The 10747-nt window shown below is 33.6% G+C and overlaps 1 long non-coding RNA gene across 1 annotated transcript in view; it reads left to right on the forward strand.

Annotated features, from left to right (window-relative positions):
* Window positions 1-5681, forward strand: part of LOC131875535 (uncharacterized) — a 41060-nt gene extending 35379 nt beyond the window's left edge. The window contains exon 3 of the long non-coding RNA XR_009372381.1: window positions 5387-5681. This is a non-coding gene — a long non-coding RNA (uncharacterized LOC131875535). The remainder of the gene's footprint in view (window positions 1-5386) is intronic.
* The last annotated feature ends 5066 nt before the right edge of the window (window positions 5682-10747 follow it).

Genomic DNA, 10747 nt, shown 5'->3' on the forward strand with positions numbered 1-10747 from the left:
TCTGTAGATGCACAGCGAACACCCTTGAAGGTCAGCAAACTCCATCCAAGACTCCAAAGGCAGCCAACCTTCCTTTCTGACAACAGTCTTCACTTGAAGGTCAGCGAACTGTCATTGAAGGCTGTGGACATCATCAGTGAACTTCATCTTTGTGATAGCAACATCTGCAGATAAGTTCACTATTCCAGTGTGCCCTAGGTGGAAGATATTACTGTGTTTAGTTTGCTGATAGCTTCAAGTGTTGAAGCTCATTGTAAAGATTCAATTCGTCATTGCCTAATAAAGATCTGAGATATTGTAGCTGGGTTTTTCACCTCCAAGAGGGAGGTTTTCCCAGGGTATAAGCGTGTTATGTGTGTGCTTTACTTTTTAGTTTGGTTTTCTGTTCTATACTTCTAATCTGATTGGTAAAAACTAACAATTGGCTCCATCCATGGCCTTATAGAGGTAACCCATTGGCATGCCATCCCTATCCACCAAATGTAGAACCTTGTCACCTAAAATTGAAAATAAATTTTGAATTATTATAAAATTAACTAACAAAAACAACAACAACTAGAAATTCCTTATAAAATTTATGTTTATATTTTTTTCTATGATCGGATTAGTAATTTATGAGGTAAAAGTGGGTGTTTGAAGAGGCTTAAACTCTGGTTTATAATTGTTATTTATGTAACTCATTTGCATTTTTGATGAACAACTCAAAAAATTGTTCTTCCAACTTTCCCTTTGTTTAACTTTTCTTTGGAATATGAAGAGTACATCTAGATATGCTTACAAACATCTCCTTGAAAGGACTAGTGGCTATAATTCTTTGCGAAGTGAGGAATTTGGTGGCCAATTATGTCACCTTTGGTTGCACTAGCTTTTGCCACTTGTGCGATTTCTCATCAAAGAAAGGACCAAAGTATGGTTGTAGATAAATTTGGTAACACTTTTGACCGATCGAATCCTCTCAATGTCCTCTAGTATCAAACCCAAGCAATGTGTAGCACAAGGACTTTAGAGGGATGCCTCTCCATAATAAGTTTCCTGGTAGCTACATATGTTGTAATGTCCATGACATTACAAACAACATTCTCAATCCAAAGCTCTTGGACCACCTTGTCTAACAAATTGAACAAAGTCTCAACATTTTTTATTTCATGTGAGGCATGCAAAGACTTTAAGAACACCCAGGTGCCACTCAAGCTAAAAAAGTTGAAAGGCCTACTTTGGCCATCTATCCATCCATTTACAACATACTATAGCCTTTTCTCTGCTATACTTTCTTTTGATCCTCAATCATACACCATTTTTTAAAGTAGCTTCAACTAGCAATGGCCCAATCAAATCCTTAATTGTTGAAGTCTTAAAACTCTTATTGACAATTGTCAATACATTTACCGACCCTTCCCAATATGGGTTGTTTTGCTACATTGAAGGTATGTTATTCTAGTAATAAGAGTTTGTTGCTACCATCCTTTCTCTTTATTCTAAATGACACCTTCAAGTGAAGGTTGTGCTCTTGGAACATAGTGAGGAAAAAAGAAATTGAATGAAGAAGGAAGACAACCAGAATTCTCATGTGTCTCAGCAATAGAGGAAAGCAGGTGATGAATTCACCTGCCAATAAAGAAATTTGTAATTGAATTGGGATTGGCATTCTTCATCGCTTTTTATATTAAAACTAGTAAGTAGTGCATCCATTTCTCTTCTAATCTCATTGGGTACATTATAACACACCGTAACATCTAGATATCCAACCAAGCTGCTGTTTTAGCCTATTGATTCCTTGTGCCATTTCTGTTCTAATCTCATTGGGTACATTAGAATACACCTTAACATCTAGATATCCAACTGAGGTGCTATTTTAACCTATTGATTCCTTGTGCCATAGGATGCTAGCAAATTTACAATTTACCTTGCCCTTGGCATCGCCTGGAGTGCTAGGCTTCCATTAGGGTCTTCCTCATGTTGCTTTGTATTTAACTTGTCATTGCTGATTTTAGCATAGAAAAAAAATAGTAGGGTTTGAAAAAAATTTGTCATGGAAAATAGTTAGTTATAATACAAACCAGAATGTAACATTATGTTGTAGGGTCAGGAAGTGAGAGAAAAATTGTAGCACAACACTTACATTTTAGTATTTAGTCAAAATTAGGAAAAGGTAAATACCTTTGTCAACCAACTCAAACCCACTCCAAACTTGATTGGATCTTCAAAGAGCCTTCTTTAGCATTCAAATATCTTATCTCAATTGTTGTTTAGTTGAAGAAGAGTTTGACATAGGAACTTATGAGACCGATGACTAGACTTGGTTGTGTTCTTTTTGTAGGAATCGGATAGTCTTTTGTGAAAGCATAGTGGGGACTCTACTTGAGTCTTGTAGGCTTGATTTGTTTTCTTAGTGGACTTGCAATTTGTGCTGAGTCCACACGAGTCTTCAAACTATGGTGAAACACATTCTGATGACTTGATCCCAAAAATTTGGAATGCTATTTCGTTTGTGATTTGTGGGAAAGACTCGTAAACAAATATCAAACCTCTATTAAATGTAGACATAAACTTGATATTCTAATGTGTTAGACAAAGTTGGGTGATGGCGTCACTCTTTCAGCATCTTCTTAGGATGAAAAGCCTAAGTGATTCACTCTCCATCAACACAAAGGTGGATAAAGATGGCATGCTTGCTCTTGCAATTAATATTTTGCCACCTTCATTTGTATGTTTGTGGTGTATTTGCATTTGTTGGTAGGGATTTTAACACTAACATGAAAACTCACATTGAAAATTGAGTTTAAATTCATCAGAGAAGGAACTCAACAAGTGCAGTTGGGAGATTCCAGTTAAAGGCAATTTTAGAATGCATTTGCTACACTGTGCTGGTGTATAATCATGCTTAGGTGTTAGCTTGCTTATGTGGCAAGCTAGTTACAGGGCTAGGTAGGATATTTTGCTATATATGTACCTCATCCTAATGCATTTCAATGGATAACTCAATCATCAATCTTCATTTTGCTAGCAATTCTTTTTCATCGTTGTCTCCATTTTTTTCAGTTTCCTAGCATTTTCTACATGGTATTAGATTTTTGCTGGTGCAAATGGAAATGCAAATAATTTGCAAGCAAGTTCAGCATGAAGAATTAAGGCGAGGGCTGCAAATTTGAGCCTGAAGATTTGCAAATTTTGCAAATATTTGCTCTTTGTCAGCAATATTTGTCATCTTCATGGAAATTTTGCGCGGTCTATGGAAAATCGACATGGATTTGCAATTGACTGGTGAAATATGATCAATATTTACAATTTTTTTAACATTTTTGGCAAATATTTGCAGTTTTGTTGAAATATTGAGGAAATTAGTGTTGATATTAGCAAATGCCAGATCAATATTTGCATATAAGCGCTCATTTTTGTAGAATCTTTGTATGTAGGGACTATTTATTTCCACTTATGGTGTTAATAATGAGTGTCTACTTGAATATTTAACTATCATTTTGACATTCAACTTGCACTTTGAAAGCTTGATCTGTAACATTTGGTGTTTCTACAAATATTTTAGCACTTGAGGGTTTGCATTTCAATTCGACTCAGTATTTTGCCTCAGTTTCAATAGAAATCTACCTTTGAAATCTGTGACACTGTCCAGATCAGCATGGCTTTTGATTTTGGCCCTGAACTTTGCATTGGAGAATTTAGATTGACTTGATTGTGCATTTGTACCCTACATTTTGCCTGCTGCTTTGTCATCGAATTGCACTATTTTGGTGTTTCGACCTCATTATCATCAATAATAAATATTAAAAACAAACACTTTATGCATTAAGTTTGTGTTGTAGCCTATCACCAAAGCATTATGCTTTAAAACACACAGCTGTCTTGAAGCAATAATTCACAGGACCTATAGCAATAATACACAGGACTCGTAGAAAACGTGCAGTCCCTGTTGCCTTTCTATAGCAGCTTATAAATACTTGAAACTAACCTGTAACAAATTTAATTAGGCTTAAAGCAATCTGTAGGTGTCCTTTAGCACAACTACAAGTGGATTGAAACAGACAGCAAAATTGTATTCTTTCTGTAGCACTCCTGAGAAAACAAGTTGACTGAAGCTGCAACACAGTAAGCAAACACACTAAAATTGAAGAAAATTTGAAAACAAAAACATTTGTAATTGTTTTTTGGTGGCATGGGACTATTCATGGATTCGGATGCTTCCGCATCAATGCCAAATCACTTCAGAAAAGCTCGAGATAATACAGTGTAATCCAACATCTATGCCTATGAACATTGGGATCAACTCTCACCTTAAATTGATTTATTATTGGTTATAGAATCAATGCATGGTCAATTGGGGGTAGTTTGATTTTTCTGATTTCTATTCAATTGGATCCATCTTTTGTAGTAAGCCATCTTTTCTATTTACATCCAAGCCACAAGAATATTGGAAAGTTTCAAAGTTATCTCTTCAATATGTCAAAGTAGATACTTGCAAATCTACGACAGGTTTAGTTTTTGCTCTTGGTTCAAGAGTTATGTCTTGGTAGAGCAAGTTACAAAATACGTTTTCCTTATTGTCCATTAAAAAAATATAAGGCTACTATTAGCACAAGCTATGAGGCAATGTGGCAGTAGAGTATATTAGTTGATCTTTAACTTGACTAAGCAATACCTACACCACTTTTCTATAACAATCAAAGTGTGCTAAAGATGGTGAGCATCCAATCTACATTTCAGAACCAAGCATATTTTAGTTCATCATCATTACACCTACCGGTTGATCAATACTGAATGTTTGTCTTAATTATTGTCCTATAGAGGAGTCGATTGTTGATATAATGACTAAACCACTTGGAGAGGTAATTTGTTAAAATTGGAGATAAACCTAGGATTATATCTGGTTTAGTCATTAAGAGAGGGTATTAGATAATATAAGTTAGAGAAGTTAGGGAATATAGATGTTTGAGATTGCTAAATAATAGGCAATTATTATGCTTAAACTAGAAGCTTGTTTGTATATTAACGAGGTTTGGTATTTATAATTTGGTTTCTTGCTTATATAAAGATGCATAATGTAATGTAAAACTATGGCTTGTTTTTCAATAACAATAAGAATGCCTATTAGATGTGATTAATAATTGAGCATGCCCATACTTACCAAGGACTTCAAACATCAAAGTAATGCAATTGATGTGGTCCTTATTATTAATATATACTTCTGCTTCAATGTTTAAGCTAATTCAACTTTATTCAGTTATGTACCAAAAATATCTAGCTAGTCTAAGTGGATGCTTTTATATTCGTTCATCATTGTTTTATATGTTTAGCATCTGTGAAATCGAATAACTTTTGTTCTTTTTGATTATTATGGTTGTGATAATGTACTGATCTAATCTACTATGTGCAGGTCGACAAAGTTACATAAAATGTCACTTCTTGAGCATGTAGCATTGTTAGAGTCACAACTGAACTAATAAGATGGTGCGATTTTATCAACTTCATGCAAGTGTTACATTTCATACCTATTGTAATAATGCGTTCTTCAAAGTTTGTTTGTATTAGATGCAAAGTTTTAAATCCCTATTTATTTTTCTTGGAAATCTTATCTATGTTGGATCCCCAACCTTTCCATTTTGGATCCCCAAGATTTTCATATTAACCTTTAATCTAATAAGTTGAAAATCCTCTCGTGTTCAGGTACATTCCACTCAACTTACATGCATTCTTTGAATATTCTTTGCTTTGGTCATTACCATGCTGATTAATGGGTTTTGCAGTCACTTAGTTTTTAGTGTTAATATACACCATCTTATGTTGCATGAAAGTAATGGCTAAAACTTTAGATTTCCCTTTCTACTTTTCTTTATATATTGAGAATCACTGCTTCTATGCCGATTCTTTAACATTGTCTTCTTGTATTGTATGAATGTTTAAAACTAAACATTTATTCGATTATTGATCCTCCCACATTGCTGCTCATTTTATCGAACTTTTCTGTTATTGGTAGGTTATATTCTTGTATATGTTAGATTGATGTAGTGCATTATGCTTGTGATATATGATGCACCCATGAGTTGTATGTGATAAGTTATAAAAGGCCCGAATGTTTTTGCCTTGATATATTTCTTGTGTTCTTTTTTATGAGAATGTATAAATTTATAGGGGTCATTCTTTCCTCCAATTTTTAATTGACTTTGTTTTGAGTTGAATGAATGCTTTAAATAAAACCTGTATTTGATTATTGATCCTGCTACATTGCTGCTCATTTTATGGAACTTTTCTGTTATTTGGTAGGTTATATTCTTGGGTATGTTAGATTGATATAATACATTATGCTTGCGATGGATGCACCCAGGAGTTGGATGTGACAATTTATATAAGGCCTGAATGTTTTTACCATGATATATTTCTTGTGGAGTTCTTTTATACGGGAATTTATAAATTAATGGAGTCGATTCTTTTCTCCAATTTTTAATTGACTTTGTTTTGAGTTGAAGCTTCTATTTGTTGCCTGCTTCCTTTGTGGTTGCTACATGGATTGTAGATTGTATTTTTTGATTTTCCATAATTATGAATTGCATCATAATAGACTATATAATTTTGTTATGACGTTAGTTTGTTTCTCCAAACTAAATATGTATTGTACTCTAGTTCCCTATAGATAGAGATCTTATATTAGATTTAGGTATAGTTTGGTGCTAGTGATCGTTAATTATTTTTATTTGAAGATGAAAAGTTAGTTGTGTTCTTTTGCCATCTTATTTTGGTTGTGAATGAAATAACTGTTATCTCTACCTCAGTCTCCTATTTAGAATATAAGCTTTTGCTGCTTCTAATGATATGCTATATAACTTGTACATAATGACATTAATAAGATTGCTGATGGCATTGGCATTTTAAAAATAACGGGGAATGTATGATTAGACATTCCACTACACAACCATTGACTTCAGAAGTATTGTGGAAGGGAGGAGTATATCCACAAACATCTTTCAAGATTGAAGGAAGGTTTGAAGAATGCATATCAGAGCTAAACCGGTACTAAATCCAATATATGAAGATGCTATTTTGAGCAGTACATCATCATTGGATTTAACCATCCAATTGTAGTCAGTGTGACTCCCATTTTGTGATTGAGCAGTGAGCTTTAGGCAGTTGGCCTTTCTGCATGTGCAAACTCTTTTTTGTACACGCATACTATTTGCAATAGTATTATCTGATTGTGGGTAAGGTTTTCCATCGTGGTTTTTCCCCTTACAAGGTTTCCACGTACAAATATTTGTGTTATATGTTGTTAATGTTATTGCCTTTCTGTTTCATGCATTAATCTTTACCGATACTGCAATTAATTGATAAACTGTTTACTAACATAAAGTTGGGTTTATCGATATTAAGCATGAAGTTTTGGTTGAGTTAATTATGGTTGAATTTATTAGACAACTGATTCATCCCCCACCTCTCAGTTGTCTCTGAGACTTAACAATTGGTATTAGAGCCTAGTCCTCTTTTTGCAGAAGTTTAACAGCTTGAGGAGATCCAATGTCTTCTAACTATTTCAGGAAGGACAATCCTAAACTTGATGGAACTAACTATGGCATATGGAAGATGAGGATGGAGAGACACTTGAATTACATTGGAAAAAACATATGGGAGGTTGCAAAGAATGGTTATGTTGCTCCTACTTAAGGGCAACTTAATCCACCCACTTTGGGCAAAGATGAGGAAAATGATTGCAAAGCAAGAGAAACACTTTTGAGGGCATTGTCAAATTAGAAAATCATGGGATTGTTTGATAGATCTACTGCTAAAGCTATTTGGGACAAATTGGAAACATTGAATGAAGGAGATTCCACAGTCAAAATTGCAAAACTTGAATGCTTTCGAGTCAGGTATGAAAATCTGAAAATGGAAGAAGATGAAAAGATTTCTGCTTTTATGGAAAGAGTAAATGAAATTGTTTCAAAAGTTTTAAGAGCATTGCCACCGGCATATAAAATGAAAGTAACTGCTATAAATGAATTGTGAACAATTCCTAATACATTAGTAACTAAAGACACTTTGGTTGGAAAACTTTCAGCTTTTGAACTTGAGGAATTTGGTTTAGTTGCTACTATAAAGATAGATTTAGCTTTCAAGGCATCATCATTTGTTTCATCATCATCATTTGATAAATTTGATTGGAAAACCTTTTATGCAAGAGAACATGAAGAAAGCAGGAGAGAAAATGAAGAATTGGAAGAACTTGAAGCACTATTTGCAAAGAAAATGTCGAAAGGTCCAATTGGAAGTAAGTATGAAGGTAAGCACCCTTTAAATGTTTTAATTGTAATAAGATTGGTCACATGGCATCTAGGTGTCTCGATAGACATGCAAGTTTGAAAGAAGAAGCTAAAAGAACATACAAGCCTAACCTTGAATATCAAAGATACAAATTTAAGAAAAATAGAGACAAATCTTGTTACTTTGTTGATGAAGTAGTTATTGATGATTTTGATTAGGATCCGATAGACAATGGATGGGTCTTTGTTGCTATAGCAAAAGATCAATCGACACTTACTGTTCAACCGGTATAGCAGACCCTAGCAGCTAAAATTGAAGATAAGGATGAATGGATCATTGGTTCAAGATGTTCACATCATATGATTGGTGATAAAAGTAAATTCTTAACCTTTTAGGAATACAATGGAGGTCTAGTGAGATTTGGAGATGATAAAGCTTGTTTGATAAAAAAAAAAGACACTATATCTTTTGATGGTAAGCACAATACTGATAATGTTTACTATGTTGAAGGTTTGAAGCATAATCTTTTGAGTGTTGGTCAATTAGTTGAAAAAGGATTTCAGTTACAATTCAAGAATGGAAAATGCAAAATCATGAACAAAATTGGTTTGAAAATTGCAACCGGTAATTAGACTATAGGTAATATTTTTCATTTGAATAACAATGAAAAGAAATGTTTGATTGCACATATTGATGAAAGTTGGTTATGGCATAAGAGGCTTTGTCATGTAAATTTTAATTGCATTATGAAAATCAATACAACTAAGGTAGTAAGGGATTTATCTAAGATTGTTAAACCTCACAATCCAGTATGTAAGGAATGTCAATTTGGAAAGCAAGTTAGAGCATCTTTTAAGAGTATTCCAAAAAAATCGAGTAATGTTTTTGACTATTCTAGAATGTGTTGGGTTACTTTTCTCAAGGAGAAATCATAAACACTTGGAAAATTCAAGCTATTCAAGGTGATGGTAGAGAATGAAACCGCAAAGAAAATCAAATGTTTGAGATCAGATCAAGGAGGTGAATTCACATCTAAGGAATTTAATACATTCTGTGAAGTGAATGGAATCAAAAGATAGTTATCAACACCTCAGACACTTCAGCAGAATGGAGTTGGAGAAAGGAAAAACAAAATCATTTTTGATGCAGCTAGAAGTATGTTATCAGAAGTAAATCTACTTCATGTATATTGGAGAGAAGCAATGAGTACAACGGTTTACACATTCAACAAAGTTCACATCAAAGGTGAAACCGGTAAGATCTTTTATGAACTATGGTTTGGTATTACTCTTCCTTTTAAATATTTCTGAATATTTGGAAGTAAATGTTATATTAGAAGAGATGAGTATATTGACAAATTTGATCCTAGAAGTGATGAAGGAATATTTCTTGGTTGTTCATCTAAAAGCAAGACATATAGATGTTTTAACAAGAGATTGCAGAAAATTGTTGAGAATGCAAATGTAAAGATTGATGAACAGTTTAGAGGAAATTCAAGGTACATGGACTCTGAACCGACAACAAAGATAATATCAAATGAACCTACATTGAGTACACCGGTACAAAATGATGTTCCAGTCACACCGGCATCATCTGAAAATTTCACAGTAACTGAGGAACAACAAGAAACAAAGACACCTTGGTATGTAAGATTGAACCACTCTGAAGATCAGATAATTGGGAACAAGTATCAAGGAGTTATGACTAGAGGAAGATTGGCAAATGAAGAGGTATGTTTTATTTCTCAAATTGAACTAGCATCAATTAATGAGACGTGAAGATAAACACTGGATTAAAGCTATGGAAGATGAATTGGAACAAATTGAAAAGAATAACACGTGGACATTACTCCCTAACTTAAAAACAAAAATGTAATTGGAATTAAATGGGTATTCAGAAACAAACTTAATGAAGATAGTAAGGTAATAAGAAATAAAGCAAGACTAGTGTGTAAGGGATATTCACAGAAAGGAGTGGACTATAATGAAACCTTTGCACCGGTACCTAGAATTGAGGCAATCAGATTATTCTTGGCTTTTGCAGTTCACAAGAACTATAAAGTATATCATATGGATATTAAATGTGCATTTCCAAATGGTAATTTTGAAGAAGTTTATATTGAATAACCTGATGGATTTTCATTGACATATGACAAATATATGGTTTGCAGGTTAATGAAAACTTTGTATGGGTTAAAGCAAGCTCTTAGAGCTTGGTATGTTAGATTGGATAAATATCTTTTGAAGATTGGTTTCACTAAAGGTAATGTTGACAACAACTTATATTACAAAGTGACTAATGATGACATCTTGGTTATAGATGTTTTTGTTGATGATATAATCTTCGAAGGAGAAGATGGATTGTGTAAAGACTTTTCTAACAAAATGCAGCAAGAATTTGAAATGTCTATGATTGGGGAGATAAAATTCTTTTTAGGATTGTAGATTTTACAGACTGATAAAGGTATATTCTTGAGTCAATCTAAGTA

This window comes from Cryptomeria japonica, chromosome 4 (genome assembly GCF_030272615.1).
Source record: "Cryptomeria japonica chromosome 4, Sugi_1.0, whole genome shotgun sequence".
NCBI classification, from domain to species: domain Eukaryota; kingdom Viridiplantae; phylum Streptophyta; class Pinopsida; order Cupressales; family Cupressaceae; genus Cryptomeria; species Cryptomeria japonica.